This window comes from Protopterus annectens, chromosome 1.part1 (genome assembly GCF_019279795.1).
Source record: "Protopterus annectens isolate FY-2018-M chromosome 1.part1, PAN1.0, whole genome shotgun sequence".
Classification (NCBI taxonomy): Eukaryota; Metazoa; Chordata; order Ceratodontiformes; family Protopteridae; genus Protopterus; species Protopterus annectens.
The window spans coordinates 1,368,029,250-1,368,052,310 of NC_056726.1; positions in this window are offsets into that span (position 1 = coordinate 1,368,029,250).

Consider the following 23,061-nt stretch of genomic DNA (forward strand, 5'->3'; position numbering starts at 1 on the left):
AACCAAAAGTGCGCACTGTTAAAATATCAGAAATTTCTTGCAAACGTGCACACAGCATGTACGCACATGGGTGTGTGTGTGCATGCATGTGCACATGATTTCGTGGCGCTGCCCCAGGTGGAAACGGAAATGGAAAAGGAAGGAAAAGAAGTAGTAGGAAGTTACCCAAGGAGAACTAGCAGAGCTGCCAGGTGAAATATATCAGAATCAGCCAATTACACAGGCAGCAGACTATGTCAGCCCAGCCCAGCACTTTAAACTCTGCAAACAGCATTCCCCCCTGTTTTTTTCCCAAGAACTCTGCAACACTGCACTATAGAAAGAGAGAAAGCTTTAAAAGCTTAAGTTAGACAAAATGTTAGGGGCTGCTCTTGCTATCATAAACCAACATGTGCAAGGTGCTGAGGGTGGTGATGCTGTGAATGCTGCTGAGCAACCCACAGTGAGGAGACGGAGAAGAGTGTACAGACCCAGGGTAACCTACCAGGGGCTGCATGAGCTGGAGATAGTGGAGCACTATAGGGTGGACAGAGACCTCCTGCAGCAAATTGTTGAGCTGTGCTGACCATGCCTCACACACAGAACCAACAGAGGGGAACCCATCCCAGTGGATACCAAGGTATGTGTTGGCATAAGAATACTAGCTACGGGTACCTTCTAGAGAACAACTGGTGATATGATGGGGATTTTCCAGGCATCAGCATCCAGGGTACTCCACCAGTTCCTGGATGCCATGTCAGCACATGTCGGTGACCACGTATATTTCCCCAATTCCCGTGAGGCATTGGCCAGCAATATGCGTCTCTTCTACCAAATAGCAGAATACCCTGAGGTAGTGGGTGCAATAGACTGCACACACATATGCATCAAAGCACCACCCAGTGAGTGGGGTAGGGTCTACATCGACCGCAAAGGCTTCCCCTCCATCAAATGCCAGGTCATGTGTGATGCCCAGGGCATAATAATGAATGTGTCTGCTGGCTGCCCTGGAAGCTATCATGATTCCCACATCTGGCATCTGACGCAGCTGTACCAGAGATTTGCCAGTGGGGACATCCCTGATGGTCACCTAGTGGGGGATGCTGGATACGCACTGGAGCCGTGGCTGATGACACCCATCAGAAATGCACACACACCTAAAAAAGAACTCCATAATGAGGCACACGCACAAACAAGAAACATAATTGAGCATGTTTTTGGGATGCTCAAGTCACGATTCCAGTGCCTGGACACATCTGGTGGAGCCTTGCAATACTCACCAACTACATGTACCCAAATTGTTATGGTATGTGTCATGCTACACAATATTATCCTGCAGAAACAGCTGTAGCAGGAACAGCATGGGGCAGGGCCAAACAGCCCCCCACCATTGCCAAGGCCTGCATAGGCACAGTGCGACTCGGAGGAGGAACAACCTGAGCCTGCCCCAGTAGGCAGAAGGAAGCGTGCCCAGTATGCGTTGGCCTTGGCAAAGAGGCAACGCATAGCACATACACTGACTCAATAGGAACCTTGGAAATGACACCTCTCTGTGACTCGCACATACAGTAAAAGGGATGCCTAACTTGACACTACCTGTTTTCAAACATGTATAGGGAGTATACTATGTGCATCTGACATAGGCAACCCTGCAGCACCACCTGAGGCATGAGTGCCCTATTCTAAGCAATATAAAACACTGCAAAGCACATTTTACCAGTAATGAGCATATTTAAATACAATTGCGCGAAGCTGCGCACCCCGCTAACCAGTGCAACATCGGGCAAAGTTGGGCAATGTTGGGCAAAGTCAAGCAAAGTTGGGTAAACACGCTCACACCTGCTTTTCTGTTCCTTAACCAGTCAGGTCTGCCCAGCAGGAAAATAAATAGCAGTTACAGTGCTCAAACTCAGGATACTGTGCACTATCGTCACAGTACTGAACCACTAAGCCATGACAGCATTTCACTGGCACAGACACAACTTAAGTCACATACCTAACAGTCACAGCCAGCAGGACAATTGTAGACAAATGCAAACACAAACAAATGCTGTATCATGCCCTCTGAAGAGGCACATGAGTAACCTCCCCCCAGGCCGCTGCAGACACATAACAGTAGGCCAGGCAGTGTGATGTGGGTTGGGTAGGCTATGAAGTCACAAACTAATATGCATGTAATTGGAAGCTAAGGTCTGTAGTATAGTGGTATGCCTCAAGCCAGTACAATAGGCAACAGTACAGACTGAAATGAAGTACATGACATAGCAGTGCAGGCCTAGAAAGTGTGTATAAGTGTCAGGTGTACCCCTCATCCTATGAACACCCACAGTAACAATCAGGTGTGCCCCCCGGGTAGAAATGTACAAATAATAGCTGTCCCCCCTGTATGTAGAAATGTTGATAAGTCTATACAAATTGACTCATGGAAGCCCTGCAGGCACAGCGTGCTTCCTGTCGATGTACAACACAAAGGTGAGCCCTGAAGTAAAAAACAACTTGATTTTCACACACATATAGTATATATGCCCATAGTGGGCATGCTCATACACTTAAACAAATTTAGCAAATTTCAGTCAGCAACATACTGAAAGGTCATACTGGGCATGCTCACACACTTAAATAAATGAAGCAAATGTCAGTCAACAACATACTGAAAGGTCATACTGGTACATATTCACACACTTAGGCCATATCTGAGTACAGCAGTGGGCCACACATATCTGGCAGTTGCAGTTCTTACTCCAAACTCTTGTCACTATTCACCAATCCTGCCTTGCGCACACAGTGATATGAAAACAGACTCATATAATATATTGTACCTCTGTCATAATCAAACTATGTACTGGAAGTACTTAAGTTGTTCAAAGAAAGTGAAAATCCAAAGAAGATCAATAAATATCCGATCAGTATCATCAAGAAACAATGAGCACTCCTAACATTATCCAAGCCATGTTCTGGCAAAAATATTGCCAAAGAGTCCATAGAGAACCATGAAGCTTTCTTTCGCTATGTCATAAATAACAATGTAAACTCATATATGTTCTGAGTCAGTGCAAAGTGTAAATGAATACATGTACATGACTGACAATGCCAACATCTTGTCAGACAGGTTCATACATATTTACCCCCCCTCTCACTGACAAAAAGGCCCATTACCATACCTGGAGATTGCGAAAACCCAGAAATCACATATACAATGGTTAAACAGCTCTATCTAAGCCTAAAAACATGGCATCTATGGGATGACATGGTTTTCCTGGCTGTGTCATATGTGAACTCCAAAATAAACAGACCCCTGCACCTGAACAGTCTGTTGAGACTCACCCTTTGTAAAGGATATGAAACTGTTGAATGGGTTACAGCAACATTTGGCACACTCCACAAGTGTTGGTGCACAACAGACCATGGGAACTATTGTCTTAAAAGCTTAATAAGCCTGATCTGCAAGGCCATGGAGTTCATCATTATGAAACGCATAAACAGAGCTATTGAGAGCCTACAAACACCCAACCCTACCCATCTTGGTTTGGTCAGGGGCAGATCATGGTTCCTAAACCTGCTAGACAGTTTTCAAGGCATTCACCCAGGACATACATTAATGAAATGAGCTACACATGGCCTACATAGACCTTGAAAAGCCCTTTTCCAACATCCCACACACATGTCCACAAAATCAACAACCTGTGCATAAACACGTATGTCATCTGATAGATTGCCAACTGGGGCACAGATAGATCCCACAAGGTAAGAATCATGGTCTCCCTGTTGGACTGTAAGCTGGTAACAACTGCTGTCTCCCATGGCTCAATCCTGGGACCCCTCCTGTTTAGTGTATACTTTTCAGAAATACAGTCAAACACATGAGGGCTATGGTTAGCAATGTTTTGGATGACTGCAAAAAGGTTGTCATAATCGATGTTTGGGACAACAGAGACATCTTTAAAAAGGGTCTCTGTCAGACAGATGTGGTGTCAAAATTATGGCCTTGAGCTACAGTCATACAAATACCACATAGGTGCCAACACCCTAAATATGGAGGTAAGAATAATTGATCTATGGACACATGTGGATAGTCATCTCTACTTCCAGAAACTCATTCACAGAGTGGTTAGAAAATCATGCTATGTGTTCCCACAAATTTCCATGGTCTTTGCATGTAGGTCAAAGGGGGTTCCCTCTACTCATCAGTCATCAGACCCATCACAGACTATCACGGCACACTTGCGATTAATCTGACTAGGCACCTTCAGCAGCTGGAAAGACCACTGAAGTACCTCAACAAGAGGATTACTGGGCTCAGACAGTTGCCCTATGCAACAAGACTGAATTTAACTCAATCTGTACTCTGTTGCATACTGTCTACTCAGGTGGTCTCTGCCCAACAGACAGGTCCATGCCCAATGCAGAACTGATGTACATGCACTATCTGAAGTAAACCCAAACTCACTGTGCCACATGCTCTAGGGATATCATCATCACAACAATAAATAGAACATGTTGGAGGGATGCATTGCTAACTCACAGACTTCCCTTGCTTTTGAACAGGCTCCCATCCTACATTAAGCTGAGTCCCTCATTGACACTCTTCCAGAGGAGCCTTGATGAGTGTATGTGAAACTGAACTGACACACCATGGATCACTTCATCAGCTCTACTACACAAAGGCCTAGGGAACTAACCCCATATGTGGTGATAGCTGCACACTCTGGCCATACTAATATATGCCTTCAGGCAGATAGCCTATGACCTACCTATGTACCTATATATATGTAGGGGGGAACACAGTATAATAAGCCAAATATGGATGGGCAGAGATGTGGGTAAGAGGGTGACCATGACAGGGAACCATCCAGGACTGTCCCACCCAGCACACATCCCAATGGCACAAAAGACATGAGGTGCACATCTCACCCACTGTACATAACAGCCACCAGTATCTGTAAGCATGGTGGCCAAGGATGAACACAGGATAGCAGCAGATTTCTTCAGCTCCACCAATTTCATTACACTGACAGGAATTAATTACTTAAAAAAATAATTTTTGAAGTAATTTTCTTTCTAAATACGTTTGTTTTATATAGTTCTTGAACTATATCTAAAAAAGAAAGGAAATCTTAACAATATTCCTGTCAGAAATCACTGTGGAAATTTTCCTGTCAGTTTATCAGTCTGAAATGAGTTCCAGTAAGACAAATTCTCAAGACTCCAGCATCAAGAAAGAACTTCAGTCTCTGATAATTATAATCCAGCAACTTACTGATAAAATGGATAAAATGGATACTAAAATAGACACCTTCATAGAAAAAACTACAAAACAAATAGACCTGTTACATACAGACCTGCAACAACAGAAGAACCAGATGACAGGCATAGAAGAAGCTGTGAATGACATGGAAAATAGAATCCAAGAAGAGGAAATCAACATTGAGTTTCTGCTGAAACAAAATACACATTTACAAACAAAGCTGGATGACCTGGAAAATAGATCTAGGCGCAATAACATTAGGATTTTTGGACTGCCAGAAAATATTGAAGGTAACAATATTACTTCTTTTTTAACAACTTGGCTCCCTAAAACTTTAGACTTACCAGAAGCATTCTCTTTAGTATCGAAAGAGCACATAGATCTATAGCTAATACTAACTCTAACAAAAAATATCCTAGATCAGTTATAGTTAGATTTCTATCATCTTTTGATAAAGAGATGGTTCTTAAATCTGCTTGGGCTAAAGCTCCTGTTAAGATTAATGAGACAACTGTGCGTTTTGACAATGACTATTCTTCCATGGTAATAACTAAAAGAAAAGTTTTTCTGCCACTAATAAGGGATCGTAAAAAAGCACAGTTTAAAACATACCTTCTGTTTCCTGCCAAGCTTAAAATCTTCCTTCCTGATGGTCCTAAGGTTTTCGATGATTTAGACTCTGCTTTACTGTTTGTCAAAGAAAAAAGGATTTTGGATAAAATAGAAGAAATGGAATGGGCTAGTTCTTCATTAAAGAGATTGGCAACTGAAGCTTCGTGGAAGACTTCAGAGAAGAAGAAGAGACTAAAAAACAAATGATTTGTTATATGTTTTTTTCACTCTCATCATTTTAGTTCATTATTAATCTTTTTGAATATAGTTCCTGCATTTCCAGAAAGCCACAAATATTTTGGAAAAGATTTAATCAAAGTTATTCTCTATGTGCAAAAAAATGTTTTGTTTCATAACCAGTCAAAATACCTGAAGATTTAATGGCAAGCTGTGATTCAATTTGTTTCTCTTTCTGAAAAGAAGTAAGGTTAGTAATTTGATACATTTTTTTATCTTTACCTTTTTTCCTTCTCCTTTTATTATTTTCTTTGTTTAAACAATGACATTCTATTTAGATTATGTAGTGGGTAAAGGGTGGGGGAGGGCAGGGAGAGAACAGTAATGAAAATATCATTAATAGAATAATAACATATTCATTCCTTGTAAAAGTTTTTATAAGTTCTTCACATGCTATTTCTAATTATACTTTCTTGATTATACTGCTTATGCCTGTTTGTAAATAATCTGTTATGCTTTAACTAATAATAATCAGAACTAAATAAGAGTAAATAATATGTTTTATTTTTAACTCTATTAATATAAACAGTAAGTAACATTCCATTGTATATACTTCTTACAGCTTTCTCTTACATTTTTTTATTTCTGCCTCACTCCTTTTATTTTCTACTCTCTTTTCTTTTCTTTATTAATATATAGAAATGCTTTTGATTGTGTGGGCACAGTGAATAATAGGATTTGTATGAAAATTGAGTTGGGAGAAGAATGTTGAGTTTTATTGCTTGTTGGTAATTTTGGGCTTAATTTCACTTACATAGAGGCTGTAATGATCTGTGGAATACATTGTGAAGGTTTTGTCATGTTTAGATGCATTTACACTGCTAAATGAATGTTTGTCACTAGTTTTTAATAAGTTTCCGCCAAAATGTTAAGAGAGACAATCTGAGATGTGGGCTGTCTCATGCACAGTGTTCATGAGTTACTTCAGAAGCTTCAGCTCACAGAATTCTCACAGAGAAACTGAAAGCAGTTAGTATAACCTTTGACATAGTTATCACACTGACACACCACAGATTCAGGAAAATACTCTATTCATAAAATATGTCAGTTATAATGTTTTGTTTCATAACCAGTCAAAATATCTGAAGATTTAATGGCAAGCTGTGATTCAATTTGTTTCTCTTTCTGAAAAGAAGTAAGAGGCTGTAATGGTCTGTGGAATGCATTGTGAAGGTTTTGTCATGTTTACATGCATTTACACTACTAAATGAATGTTTGTCACTAGTATTTAATAAGTTTCCCGCCAAAATGTTAAGAGAGACAATCTGAGATGTGGGCTGTCTCATGCACAGTGTCCATGAACTACTTCAAAAGCTTCAACTCACAGAATTCTCACAGAGAAACTGAAAGCAGTTAGTATAACCTTTGACATAGTTATCACACTGACACACCACAGATTCAGGAAAAATACTCTATTCATAAAATATGCCAGTTATAATGAGTCTAAATGATGTAGTTTCTTGTAGTAAGTAAATGTCTTATTTTAGAAGGCATAGAAAATGAAACATTTATTTAAATGTTTTGAAAATCTACTTAACAGCAGCATAATAATCTGTGTTAAAATTTATGCTCCAAACATATACTTTACTATAACTCATTTAATTCATCTGATTGACAAGCATAAATAATCTTATAACTCTATTCTGGAAGAAATGTCATGTGATATATTTTAAAGCAGTAGGTTAGCATGATTGTAAAATCTGGTTACTAAAATGTGTTTGCTGTGCATTATTTTGTATAAAGCAGACAGATTTATTCTAGGGACAGCAAGTAGGATAGTGCTCAACAAAGACACAACTCAGTGAGATCAGATATATATATATATATGTGTGTGTGTGTGTGTGTGTGTGTGTGTGTGTGTGTGTGTGTGTGTGTGTGTGTGTGTGTGTGTATGTGTGTGTGTGACTGTGATGGCTTTTTTTTTTATATAATAATGCAAGTGTTTCTGAGAATCTGCATAACTATCCAATATGATTTATAATAATTTCTATGAATACAATATTTTACTCTATTGACAAAATGAATGTTTGCCACAAGTTTTAATAAGTTTCCGCCAAAATGTTAAGGGAGACAATCTGGGATGTGGGCTGTCTCATGCACAGTGTCCATGAACTACTTCAAAAGCTTCAACTCACAGAATTCTCACAGAGAAACTGAAAGCAGTTAGTATAACCTCTGACCTAGTTATCATACTGACACACCACAGATTCAGGAAAAATACTCTATTCATAAAATATCAGTTATAATGAGTTTAAATGATGTAGTTTCTTGTAGTAAGTAAATGTCTTATTTTAGAAGGCATAGAAAATGAAACATTTATTTAAATGTTTTTGAAAATCTACTTAACAGCAGCATAATAATCTGTGTTAAAAACTTCTATTCCAAACATATACTTTATTATAATTCATTTAATTCATCTGATTGACAAGCATAAACAATTTTATAATTCTATTCTGGAAGAAATGTCATGTGATATATTTTAAAGCAGTAGGTTAGCATGATTGTAAAATCTGGTTACTAAAATGTGTTTGCTGTGCATTATTTTCTTTAAAGCAGACAGATTTATTCTAGGGACAGCAAGTAGGATAGTGCTCAACAAGGACATAACTCAGTGAGATCAGATATATATATATATATATATATATATATATATATATATATATATATATATATATATATATATATATATATGTGTGTGTGTGTGTGTGTGTGTGTGTGTGTGTGTGTGTGTATGTGTGTGTGTATGTATGTGTGTGTGTGTGTGTGTATGTGTGTAATGGCTTTTTTTTTAATAATGCAAGTGTTTCTGAGAATTTGCATAACTATGCAATATGATTTATAATAATTTTTATGAATACAATATTTTACTCTATTGACAATAATGAGTTTAAGTAAATGCTCATATACAAACAATTCAAGATTTTTTTTTTGGAAGCTGTTAATAGTATTCACATGACAGAAAATAGTTGCATCTTAATATATGTAATGTCTGAATCATATTAGCCAAAGTTTTTGATTTAAATGAATGTTAGAACCTAATTTTCTCTCCTCTTGATTTCTAACATCAAGATTATTTGAATGCTATTTGAATACAAGTGTTATATATTACATAGATCTATATAGTAGTATGAACAGTTTTAAAAAAAAAGTTTATTTTAGTTTATATGATGCTGTTTTACCAAATGTGTAGTTTTGTCTTGATAGATAATTGAATTGAAAACTGTTAACCTCAGTTAAATATAACTAGTATTAAATTGATAAGGTGGTAGCTGAGGTACTGCTGCTTAGGGTAGGGGTTAACTTGAGTAGTAAATACTACTCTAAGTTGGAGTTTTCAACTCCAGGCTGGATGCAAGGTTTAATCCTTACATTATTTTCACTTGTTCATTGTTATATGTATATAGTTTTGACATCCACAATATATTTTGTATACTCATTGTCACTACAAACAAAATTGAATCCTATACAAAATCCCATAAGAGATTTAATAAATACAGCTATATTTAAAGGTACACCTAAAAGAGGAGATGTAACATTATTTATCTTGTTATTTGTTATTTCGATCATAAGATTCTTGAGTTTTAAAATGCCAAATGACATCTTTAAAAGGAATTTCTTTAAACATTAATGGATTGAATAATCCGTGTAAAAGGGCAAGCCTAATAAGATACATTAATTTACACAAGGCCAATCTAGTCTTCCTGCAAGAAACCCATCTCTTGAAAAAAAGATATTGATAAACTAGCCACTAATAAGTATACAGTATTGGTTAGTTCAGAGCACACTCAGAAAAAAAGAGGAGTGGCTATTTTATGGAATAAAAGTATGCCCATTCCTAAAACCATTAAGTCTTTTCAGGATGACAAAGGAATGTTTTGTATGGTTACAATACAAATTAATGGGAAGACTTACACTTTAATTAATGAATATTGGATACCTGGAATTGGTATTAATACAGTGAAACATCATATTGATACAATCATATCATTCTCTATAGGGGATATTATTTTAGCTGGTGATTTTAATTGTATACAACATGAAAGTGATACTACCACTATAAGGAAAAGAAGAATTACATCTAATGCAAAACATTTAAATGATTTTGCTAATTCTTATCATTTGAATGATATTAATAATCAGATAGATTCAAAATCATTACCATACACATTTTTTTCTAACAGATACAAAACTTATTCAAAAATAGATAGGGTCTTTATTTCTAACCAGATGGTAACAGATTTAATTAATTCCAAAATCATTTCATGTCCTATATCTGATCATAACTCAATTGTTTTTGAATTCATGATAAAAATACTCATAATGTTCAGATCAAAAGGATACCAGCATACTTAACTCAGCTAAAAGACTATAAAGAATATATACTTTCAGAAGTACAACATTTTCTAGACATAAATAATACTCCTGAAGTCTCCATTGTCTATGTTTGGGATGCCTTAAAATCATATCTATATGGACAAAGTATCAGATGGTATAATAATAAAAGGAAATCTTGGGATAAGGAATTGTTAGATATTCAAAGTAAATTAGACTCTTATAAACATAATAATAAAGAAAATATTATGGACAAGAAAGTTATTGAAGAAATAAACAAACTAAATGAGAAATACAAAGAAATTTTAACTCATAAAGTTAAAATAACTTTAGAGAAATACAAGTTTTTGTCTTATTAAATAAGCCCCAAATACTTACATAGACTTAAAAATAAAACAAAAAGATTGAATAAACAAAACCATATCAAAGAAATCTTTTCTCTAAGGAAAAGAAGAATGTTTCTAGTATACCAGAAATACTGGATGAATTTAGAAATCACTTTCACAAGATTAACCATAACAACATTAACATGGAACCTAAAGATAAAATAAAGGAGTTTATAACCACAAACATGAATAAAAAGCTTAATAAACAACAGATTAGACTATTGGACAAGAGTATTTCATATACAGAAGTTATTACACAAATAAATAAGCTTAAATCAAACAAAGCACCGGGTAATGATGGTATTATACCAGAGATATATAAAATCCTTTCTAAAACTACATATTCATTAATACATAAGGTTTTATTTTGGCCCAAACTGAGTTAATAACCCCCCCCATCTTGGCAATATACATTTATTTCACCAATTTTAAAACCTAATAAAGATCCAACTAGATGTTCTTCATATCGACCCATCTCATTACTTAATGTTGATTATAAAATGTTTATGAGTATTTTTGCTGATAGATTGAAGTCAATCATCCCGGCATTATAGATATAGATCAGACGGCTTCATTGTAAATAGAAATACTTTTGATAATATAAGAAGAACTTTAACATTAATTGATTTTGCAAATAGGAAAAAGAAAGATTTAACACTTATTAGTCTTGATATAGGTTCAGCATTTGATTCAGTAAGTTGGGACTATCTGTTTACCTTACTGAAATGCACAAACTTCTCTGATGCATTTGTAAATTTAATTGAGCATTTATACAAAGGAACGCTGGCTTATATTAAGGTAGGAACACATGTTTCACAAAAAATACCCATTCTTAAAGGTACAAAGCAAGGATGTCCACTTTCTCCACTATTATTCACTTTAGTAATGGAGCCTTGGGCTAATTTGATTAGAAACAGTACTGACATAGAGGGTTTTGAAATAGACGAAAATACAACATCAAAAATTCAACTGTTTGCAGATGATGTTCTAATTACATCAGCAGGATCTAATTCTTCTATGCAGTCTTTATTTGATAAAATGATGAATTTTAAAAGTATTTCTGGTTTAATATTCAATGAAGAAAAACTAAAATACTACCTATATATACACGAAAAAATATTCTCATTAGTGATTTTACTAAATATGTACCCAATTCAGGTCAGATAACTTATTTAGGTATAATAATATCTAAAGATATTAAATCTATTATATATAATAACTATAATACCTGTTTTCTTAATATACAAAATCTTTTAATACCTGGAATAATATGTTTTTACTATGGAGGAGAGACTTACAATTATTAAAATGATAATATTCCCCAAGATTTTATACTTAATACAATCAATAATACTTTCACCTACAAAAATAATTATCAAGAAACTGAATACACTAATGTTAAATTTCTTATGGGCACCTAATAGACCTAGGATTGCATTAAAGAAGCATACTAATAGCTGGTCTCAAGGTGGTATTTCTTTTCCAGACTTTAATTTATATATTATCTCTTCTATTATAAAAGTTATTACTTTATTAATAGATCAGTCATATATCGCAAAATGGAAAGATTATTGGGAGCTAATTAGTATGCACTTCATGAAAATCTCCTTAACACATAAAAATATGATTGTAAATAACTCCATGTTGTGGTTGCTAAAGGAATTTTGTACTTCACCTATTACACCTAAACATATGGTTTGTTACCCATTAAATATTATTAGTTATCGTAACTTTATATTCATGTACCCTAAGTATAGGGAATGGAATTTTATTGTATTTCCAATAATGTATACTCAGGGTATGCTTATGTCATCTACTTCTGAAGGAGCTCATTTAGCTATAGATAATGATCTAAAGTACTGGTATCAGCTGATATCTGATAATAAAGTTAAAAATCTATATTTCTTAAAACAAGAATTTGATCTAAGAGAAACTTGCTGGTTAGAGGTTCAGATCTTTAGACAACATCTCATTGATAGAATAGATCTAATGTCTATAACAGTTAAAGAATATATTCCAAAACTGATTGATTACTTGATATTAAATTTACAGCATAAAGTTTCTGATAAAGGTAAACTTTCATATATACATAAAATTATCAGACAAGAAACTTTTTACAGTGTAGATTCATACTGGAATTATTTCACCTCTATTAATGGGGACCCACCAACTCAACAAGATAAACAATATATATTGGAATCTGCTTATAGAACTACATCTTCCATTGTCTGGAGACTTTATACATGGACATTTTACATAGATCTTTTATACACCTTTGATGATGAATAAAATAAATAATAAAGATAATCTATGTAAGAGATGTAATGTAGAAATTAATGCTGACTGGGCTCATATGTTTTATGACTGTATGAAGTTGAAAGAATACTGGAAGTCAATTAATGAATTTTTGCAGGCTCTGTTTACAGATAATTTCATTATTTCTAAGTCTCTTATATTATTCAACACACCTGTACCTCAATGTGTTAAAAGATTAAGCTTCCCTTGTTATGGTCTATCCTAGCAGTGGCCAGGAAAATAATAACTAGAAATTGGATTTCAGATACACCTCCTTCGTTCAATGAATTTAAAAATGTTATGAATATAATGTGCCATATGGAAATAAGCACAATTAGAATGAGAACAACTAGAAAAACATCATATTATATTGTATGGGATAATTTACAAAATTTGTTAAAAAAATTCTAATTTCAATAGCACGGTATTTTAGTTTAATTAATTGATCTGATTGTAGTGGATGTCTTTGTAAATACTTTAGTTGTTTTGTTGAATATTATAATAATACCTATTTTTAATTACTTGTATAAAATTGTTATGATATTTCTCTTATATGTTAAAACAATAAACCTGTTTTGAAAAGTATCTGTAAGCATTACAGTGTATGTGGTCCATGTGCCTGCTGTGCAACATGACTGTACAATGAAGTACAGATCTACTATCTGTAGATATGTACCTGTCACATAGGTTCATAGGTATGTAGTAGACTATCTTCAAGAAGGCATATATTAGCCTAGGCAAGTTGTGCAGCTTTCACCACCTCATTGAGTAGTCTCCTAAGCCCTAGTTCTAATAGTTAGTACCCTAAGCCCCTTTCTAGTGGGGCTGCTGATGTGATGCCATGTGTGAATTGTCTGTTTCCCATCCCCTCATCAAATTTCCTATTGAAGAGTGTCAGCAAGGGGCTCTGTCTGATGTACATTGGGACTCTGTTCCACAGTAAGGCAAGTATCTGGGATGGTACCCTATCCCACCAACATGTTGTATTCATTGTTGTGATGAGGTTCATATCCCTGGAGTGTGTAGTGTGACTCGGTTTTGTTATCAGTAGATGGAGCATGTTCAACAGTTATGTATTGGACATGGCTCTGTATGTTAGGCAGAGTGTGCCTCTGAGTAGGTGGTACGCAACGAAGAACAGATTTAGTTTTACCAGTTGTGTTGCATAACACAACTGTTTGAGGCCAGTAATCCTCATGGTGACGTACCTCTGTGGTCTCTACAGCTGCTGGATATACTTAGTCGAGTACATCCAAAATGGTGCATTGTACTCAATGATGGGTCTGATGACTTAAGAGTAAGACTTAAGGGCCACAACTACCTCTTTTGATTCTGATGCAAACCCTTTGTTTATTAGATGGGCCACATAGGATTTCCAAATCACTTTGGCAACATGGTTGTCAAAGGAAAGATGACTATCTACTTGTGTCCCCAGATCCCTTATTACCTTGTCAGTTTTAAGGGGGTAACACCTATGTGGTAGTTTGTGGGTACTTTGTTTTCACCAAAGGGGATTACTATGCATTCTTCCACACTGAGCTTGAGGCCATGATTCTGACACCACACATCTGCCTCATGGAGTCCCTTCTGAAGAATATTTGTGTCATCCGGGGAATCTATTATGGCAAACACTTTACAGTTCCCAGCAAACTTAGTCAACCACAACCTTCCTGTGTTGGCATGTACTTTTGAGAAGTCTATACCAAACAGGAGGGACCCCAGGATTGAACCCTGGGGGACACCAGTTGTTACCAGTGTAGAGTCTGACATGTAGCCAGCAACTCTTAATTTGTGGGATCTATCTGTGAGCCAGTTTGCAATCCATCTTGTGATGTATGGATTCATGCCTAGGTTGGTGAGTTCATCTATGATACCTGACTGGGGAATGGTGTCAAAGGCCTTAGCGAGGTATAGGTAAGCTGTGTGGAGCTCATTTCAATCATCTGCAGCCCGGGTAACTGTCTCAAAGAAATCCACCCAGTTCAGGAGGTGTGATCTGTATTTGACGAAGCCAGACTGGGTGTGCTCAACTGTGTGAAAGTTCCCAATGTCTTTATTGTTGACTTCTATTATGATTGGCTCCATTGCCTGGAAGATCAGACTCATCAGGCTCATAGAACATGAATGCCAAGTGTCTTTTGTGGCTCCACCCCTGTGGAGTGGGAAGAACATTGCTGTGCAACATTCTATGGGTACATATCCTGTAGAGAGCATGTAGAGAGAGGTGTAGGTATCCTTGATGAATATGGATACATCCCCACCCTATGTGCTATGATCGAGGTTCTGATGCTGGAAGGTATGGAATGAGTAGTATCCTGGTAGTGCTGGTATGCTTTCTGGAGCCTTGATCTAGGTTTCTGTTACTGCACAAATATCAATATTCTCCAAACTGAGAAGTGCCTCAAGTGTGTGCATTTGGAGGCTGATACTTCTGGCAATGAGTAGCATGTAGCTCCCTTTGTGGCTATTTGTGTTGGTTACGGTGTTTGGTTTGTCCTGAGTGACCGGTGTTCCACACCTGAAGTCAACACCTCATTGCTCCGATCTGACCATAAGCTAATTACCCTACATATCCACATTCTGCCCCCACCCCCCATTAAGGAAACCATGTTAAAAAATTTCTCCAAAGCCAACTTCATGCTTCTTAAGACAGAAGTGGTGAACTTGAGGACACCCATGCAGATGGACAATACAGTTATGACTACTGAATCCTACACAATTGCACTTTATAAGCACTTACATGAGTGCATGGATCGTGCTATCCCAAACAGAAACAAGATGCTATCCTCCAAGAAAAGGAAGCCAATCTGGTGGTCCCCTGCCATAAACAAACTGCACAACAGAAGGAAGAAACATTTGCAAAAGAGGATAAAATCCCATGAGTGGAGGAGCTCCCTGGTCAGCCTCAGTAAGAAGCTGCAATCCCTGATAAAATCCTCCAAAGCTAGTTATGAAAACAAAATCGCCACTGATTCTAAAGACAACCACAAAGCATTCCATAGCTATGTCAAGAATCTCAATGGCAACACTCAGATCTGTTACAGCACAATGGCACTAAATATACAGACCCAACTGATATTGCCAACATCCTGGCAGTTAGGATCAGTGCTAACTTTACCCCTCTCTCACAAATGAAAGAGCCCATCTCTATACTGGAAGAATGCAAAGTTGCTGTCATCATGGCTGCACAGGTAAAAACCACTCTCCAAAGCCAGGAACACAGCATCCATGGGACCAGATAACATCCCAGGCTGCGTTCTGCATGAACTACAAAACGAACTGGCACAACACCTAAGCACCATGTTCAATCATAGCCTCCACTCAGGCTTTGTGCCTGCTGAATGGCGCACAACGATGGTTATCCCACTACACAAGGGGGGAGCCACCACAGACCCCGGGAACTAGCGCCCCATTAGCCTGATGAGCCTGGTCTGCAAGCTGTAGACAAGGGTAAGATGGTTCACACAGCCTATCTAGATCTTGCCAAGGCTTTTTACACCATCCCCCACTCTGGAATGATAGACAAACTCACTAAACTAGGTATAAATCCCTATGTCACAAGATGGGTTGACAACTGGCTCACTGACAGAACCCACACTGTGAAAGTAGCAGACTCCAAATCCGAATTCAGACCAGTGACAAGTGGAGTACCACAGGGTTCAGTCCTGTGTCCTGTCTGGTATTTAATTCCCTGATGTACAGGCTAACACAGAAGGTCTTTGGCTAATGAAGTTCCCAGATGACTGCAAACTAGGAGCCATAATCAAAACTACTAACGATGTGGACATCCTACAAAAGGGCCTCACTGAGACAGATGCCTAGTGTCAAAGCCTTGGCCTCAAGCTCAATGCCAAAAAGTGCATTGCCATCCCGTTTGGTAAAAACTCTGTACCCATGAACTACAACATAGGTGGTAGTATACTTAACACTGAAAGTGTGATAAGAGACCTTGGGACCCAGGTGGACAGTAGTCTCTCCTTTGATAATCACATCGCCACAGTAGTCATGAAATCCTTCTACGTGGCTCATCTCATCACAAAAGGTTTCTCATGCAGAAAAAAAGAGGTCCTTGTTCCCCTCTACTCATCACTCATTAGATCCATTATAGAGTACAACGCCCCTTTTGGTATGTACCTCACAAGACATCTACAACAACTGGAAAGCCTGCAGAAATACCTCACAAAGAGGATTAGCAGCCTCAAATACATGCCCTACACAGACCATCTCAAAACACTCCAGCTTTACTCTGTCGCATATCGCCTACTCAGAGGTGATCTCTGCCTAACATACAAAGCTATGTCAAACACAGAGCTGTTGGACATGCTCCACTTATAGAAATACCAATCCCTCCAAGCTTCAGCCCCAAAACCCGGACCGAAATACAAAAGGAGGGGGTATATCCATTTTCATAAAGGATACCCACACCTCCAGGTTAGTGGCACAGCACGAGGCCTTGGAGACCATCCAAGTGCAACTAACAGTGGGCAAAGCTGCTTATCAGATCACCTACCTTGTCTCAGGACCCTCACTCAGCATTCCTGAGAACACTGGAAAATATAAAGGTCCTACCAAATACCATGATATTAGGAGATTTCAAATACCCAAACATTGACTGGGAGAATTACTCAAGTACAAGCTCCTTTGCCCGATGCTTCCTAGAGTTTATAAGCTCAAATGCCCTGGAACAGCTGGTCACCATGCCCACTAGAGGTGACAACATACTGGACCTGATCATCACCAACATGGGGGATCAGTGTTCCACATCAGAGGTAAACCCCTCCCTGATAAGATGAGATCTTAAAGTAATCACACTGGACATCCACATCCCGACCCCACCCCCAGTCAAGGAAACCACTGTGAAAAACTTTTCAAAAGCAAACTTCACACTTCTCAAGACCGAAGTGTAAAGTTTTAAAGCCCCCTTGCTACAGGATAATGCTATCCAATCCGCAGAATCCTTTACAAGTACATTCTATGAGCATCTACAGGGATGCATGGATTGAGCCATCCCAAGTAAAACCAAGACTCACTCCTCCAAAAAGAGGAAACCAGTCTGGTGGTCCTTGGCCATAAATAAGCTATACAACAGAAGGATGAAACTACTACATGATAGAACAAAATTCCAAAAAGGAAAGGCGTCACTGATCATTATTAGCAAGAAACTACGATCGCTCATAAAATCATCCAACGCCAGTTTCTAAAGAAAAATTGCCAAGGAATCTAAAGATAACCATAAAGCCTTTTTTAGCTATATCAAACATTTAGGTAGCAACTCTCAGCTACTGCAAAATGGCAAAAAATACACTGAACAAACTGACATTGCCAACATCCTGGTGGACAAGTTCAGTGCAAACATCACCCCCCCCCTCACTCCCAAAAGGGCCTGTGTCCATCCCAGAAGAATGCAGAGCCCCAGATATCATGGACATGCAGGTAAAAACAGCCCTCTCTAAAGCTAAAAACACAGCATCAATGGGACCGGATGGTGTCCCAGGCTGCAGCTTACATTAGGTTCAAAACAAACTAAACCCTCACCTAAATTCACTCTTCAGACTCAGCCTTACCACAGGCTATGTACCCAAAGAACGGCGTACAGTAATAGTCATCCCACTCCACAAAGGTAGTGCCACAACAGAACCTGGGAACTATCGCTCTATAAGCCTGACCAGCCTGGTCTGCAAAGCTATGGAGTGAATTATCATAGAACTCATAAACAGAGACATTGGGAACCTCCAGACACTGGACCCTACCCAATTTGGCTTTGTTAAAGGCAGGTCCTGCCTCCTAAACCTAGTTCACTTCTTTGAAACAGTTACCAAGGCCATAGATGAGGGGAAGATAGTCCACACAGCCTACCTGTACCTCACTAAGGCCTTCAACACAATTCCCCACTCTGGCATCATAGACAAGCTTACCAGCTTGAACATTAACCCATATGTCATGAGATGGGTGGCCAACTGGCTCACGGATAAAACACACATGGTCAGAGTTGCAGGTGCCATGTCTGACTCTAAACCAGTCACAAGTGGCGTTCCACAGGGCTCGGTCCTGGGACTCCTCCTGTTCAGTATATACTTCTCTGAGGTACAGGCAAGCATGGGAGGACTATGGCTGACCAAGTTCGCAGAGGACCGCAAACTGGGGGCCATAATCGACTCTCAGGCTGACACAGACATCCTCCAGAAGGGTCTTACCGAGACAGATACCTGGTGTCAAAACCATGGCCTCAAGCTGAATTCCAAAAAATGCATAGTCATCCCCTTTGGAAAAAACAAAGTGCCCACAAATTACCACATAGGTGGTAATCCACTACGTACGGAAAATGTAATTAGGGACCTGGGGACCCAGGTAGATAGTAACCTCTCCTTTGATAATCACATTGCCAAAGTGGTTAGAAATTCCTTCTATGTAGCCCACCTAATCACGAAAGGGTTCACCTCTAAATCAAGAGAGGTCATTGTGCCCCTCTACTCATCACTCATTAGGCCCATAATAGAGTACAATGCTCCATTTGGTATGTACCTTAATCGGCACATGCAACAGCTGGTAAGACCACAGAAGTACCTCACCAAGAGGATCATGGGCCTCAAAGAGATGCCCTATGCAGCTCAACTAAAAAAACTCCAGCTCTACTCGGTTGCTTACCGCCTGCTCAGAGATGATCTATGCCTGACGTATAAGGCCATGTCCAACCCGGAATTAATGGACATGCTCCACCTCAAGAAAACCAAATCTCTTAGAGCCACATGCTCCAGTGAATTAAACCTCAGCACAGCAATAAACAGGACGTGCTGGAGGGATAGATTCCTGTCCCAGAGACTTCCCTCGCTCTGGAATAGAATCCCAGTTTATGTTAGGCAGAGCCCCTTGCTGACTCTCTTCAAGAGGAATCTTGACGAGTGGATGGGAAATTGTAAATTTACCCCTGGGATCACTTCAGTGGCCCTGCTAGACAGAGGCTCAGGAAACTAATTTAAAAGGGAGGCAAAAGCCAACACATTCTGGCTAGGCTTATAAATGCCCTTGGGCAGATAGCCTAGTACCTACCTATTAACCTATGAACCTACACACTCTAGGGACCTAAACCTCGTCACCACAATAAACAGAACATGCCGGAGGGATAGATTCCTGTCTCAGAGACTTCCCATACTCTGGAATAAAGTACCTATCTATATCAAACAATCCTCATTAGCACTCTTGAAGAAAAATCTTGATGATTGGATGGGAAATAGGAAATTCACCCTGGGGATCACTTCTGTGTCTCTGCTCAACAGTGGCACAGGAAAATAAATTTCTTGGGTGGCAAAAGCCAGGGTACCTTTTTGGCTGGGCTTGTATAGGCCCCAGGGCCGATTGCCTAGTACCTACCTATGAACCTATGAACCTATGAACCTTTCAGCCTTGCCTAAGAAAGGTAATATGGGGACAGCAAGAGCCTTGGCCAGTATTCAGAAGCATAGGGGCGACAGGTGCAAACCATCTGTAGCGAAGCAACAAGGCTTGTCTATCATGTCATCACAGGCAGACAGAGACTGGATCCCCTTTGAATGACACCAGAAGCTCAGCCAATTGTTGAAGTTTATTGTCTATACACATTATGCTACTCAAGGTTAAGGTCATACCAGCCTGGGCTACATGATCATAGAGCTAATATATATCTCTTGTCATGCTGTCCTGGGAGGTATGTCTCAGATCATTCACACTGCCATGTACAAAGAACACATTATATATGTACCTGTTCTGGAGTGATGTATGTGCTTGTGTTATGTGGCGGATCATAGCACCTGACAGACAACCGACAGTAACCTTACCCTTGTCTAGCCGAGTGAGTGGAACATCTGTGTGCTTGACTATGAAGTCACCTATTACAAGTGTGTTGGGTATGTTGTTTTGCCTTAGGGCCTGTTGTGAGGAACACTGCTTTGGTGTATTATGTGTTTTCTGGCATGTGCTTGAAGGTGCATGTTGCTTGCTTGTCTGTTTAGGCGGACACTCTCTCTTTTTCAGATTAATATTTGTATTCTCCGAGTATGGCAATGTGTATTTAAGTGTGTGTTTTGCTGGTGCTTATATTGTAGGTCTATTTGAGACAGTTGGTGTTCTGGTTGTATGACCCTACTCCTCCTGACTGTATTGTCCAGTATTGGGTTGACAGAGCTTAGCCACCAGTTTGACCCTGTGTGTGCCAGCATGTGGTGCATCAACCCATATATGATATGGTCATGGCCTATGCATACAATACACTCACAATACACCTAGTATGATAAGCCTGCTGAGGTTAGCAAATGTGAAAAAAACCTTTGGGCAAACTGTTAGCAAGTAATGTTTGTATTGCACCCTGTAACTCCATATTGCTTGCTGAAGTGTAAAGACATACTTATTTTAGATTAAGAACACCGCACTTGCCAACTGTGTGTGTGTGTGTCTGTCTCTCCCTGGGGAGAGAGCAACCTTTTTGGAGACTACTCACACCCCTTAAAAGTGGTGTACTCATCTTTGTCAAGTCTGATGATGTCACCATCCTACAAATATACCTGTGGAAAAAAGAAATCCTAGTAATGTGTATAGCGTGTTGTGCAAATGTGTACTGCTGTAGTAACAAAATGTAATTAAATAGAGATTTGAATCCTGCACTTGCTGAGTGTGTGTGTGTGTCACCCTGGGAAGGAGCAACCTTTTTGGAGACTACTCACACCCCTTAAAAGTGGTGTACTCATCTTTGTCAAGTCTGATGATGTCACCATCCTACAAATATACCAGTGGAACAATGCAATCCCAGTCATGTGTGTAGCGTGTTGTGGAAATGTGTACTGCTGTAGTATCATAATGTTGTTAGGTAGGGATTCGAATCCTGCACTTGCCAACTGTGTGTGTGTGTGCTCCCCTGGGGAGAAGCAGCCTTTTTGGAGACTACTCACACCCCTTAAAAGTGGTGTACTCATCTTTGTCAAGTCTGATGATGTCACCATCCTACAAATATACCTGTGGAAAAGTGCAATCCCAGTAATGTGGGTAGCGTGTCATGTAAATGTGTACTGCTATAGTATCATAATGTAGTTATGTAGGGGTTTGAATCCTGCACTTGCCAATTGTGTGTCTCACTGGAGCAGAGCAACCTTTTTGGAGAATACTCACACCCCTTAAAAGTGGTATCCTCATCTTTGACACGTCTGATGATGTCACCATCCTACACATATACCTGTGGAAAGGTGCAATGCCAGTATTGTGTATAGCGTGTCGTGTAAATGCATACTGCTGTAGTATCATAATGTGCTTAAAAAGGAGTTTGAATTATGCACTTGCTGACTGTGTGTGTGTGTGTTCCAGGTGTGTGAGAGTGTGTGAAACCGTTGGTCAATGTGGAGTGGGTTTTGATTTTTCTAGTGTATGACATATTACAATGACAACTGTATGTGCATTACACATGTAAGGTAGCTGTGGGGAAAATCCATATACATACATGTGATCTCAATTATTTCATAGGTGGGTACTCTGCTTTCTCCATGAGTGCATCTGTTATCTTTGCCAGAGCGTGCTGGCGCTTTCCGGATCTTAGGTCACTTCTGTATGCTTGTGACAAGCTTAGCCACTGCAGTGATCCCTGGGCTACGACTTCTGTTTCACATCCACTCATCACGGTTTCTATTGAAGAGTGTGAGTGAGGGTTTATACTTGAGGTATACTTGAAACCTGTTCCAAAGCAATCAAAGTCTGGCAAAGATGACTAATCGTTATAGGTGTGTAACAACGTCTGTGAATCTGCATGCAAACCCAGTATTGCTTATGTGCTCCACAGAGGGATTTCCAAAACCCTTTGGTAATGTGATTATCAAAGGAGAGATGACTAAACACATGGCTCTATGTATACCTTAGTACCTGTTCCACATTTTGGGGTCTACTACCTATGTGGTATTTTGGGGATACTTTGTTTTCTAAAAGTGGATAATTATGCTTTCTTTGGCTTATAGCTTTACA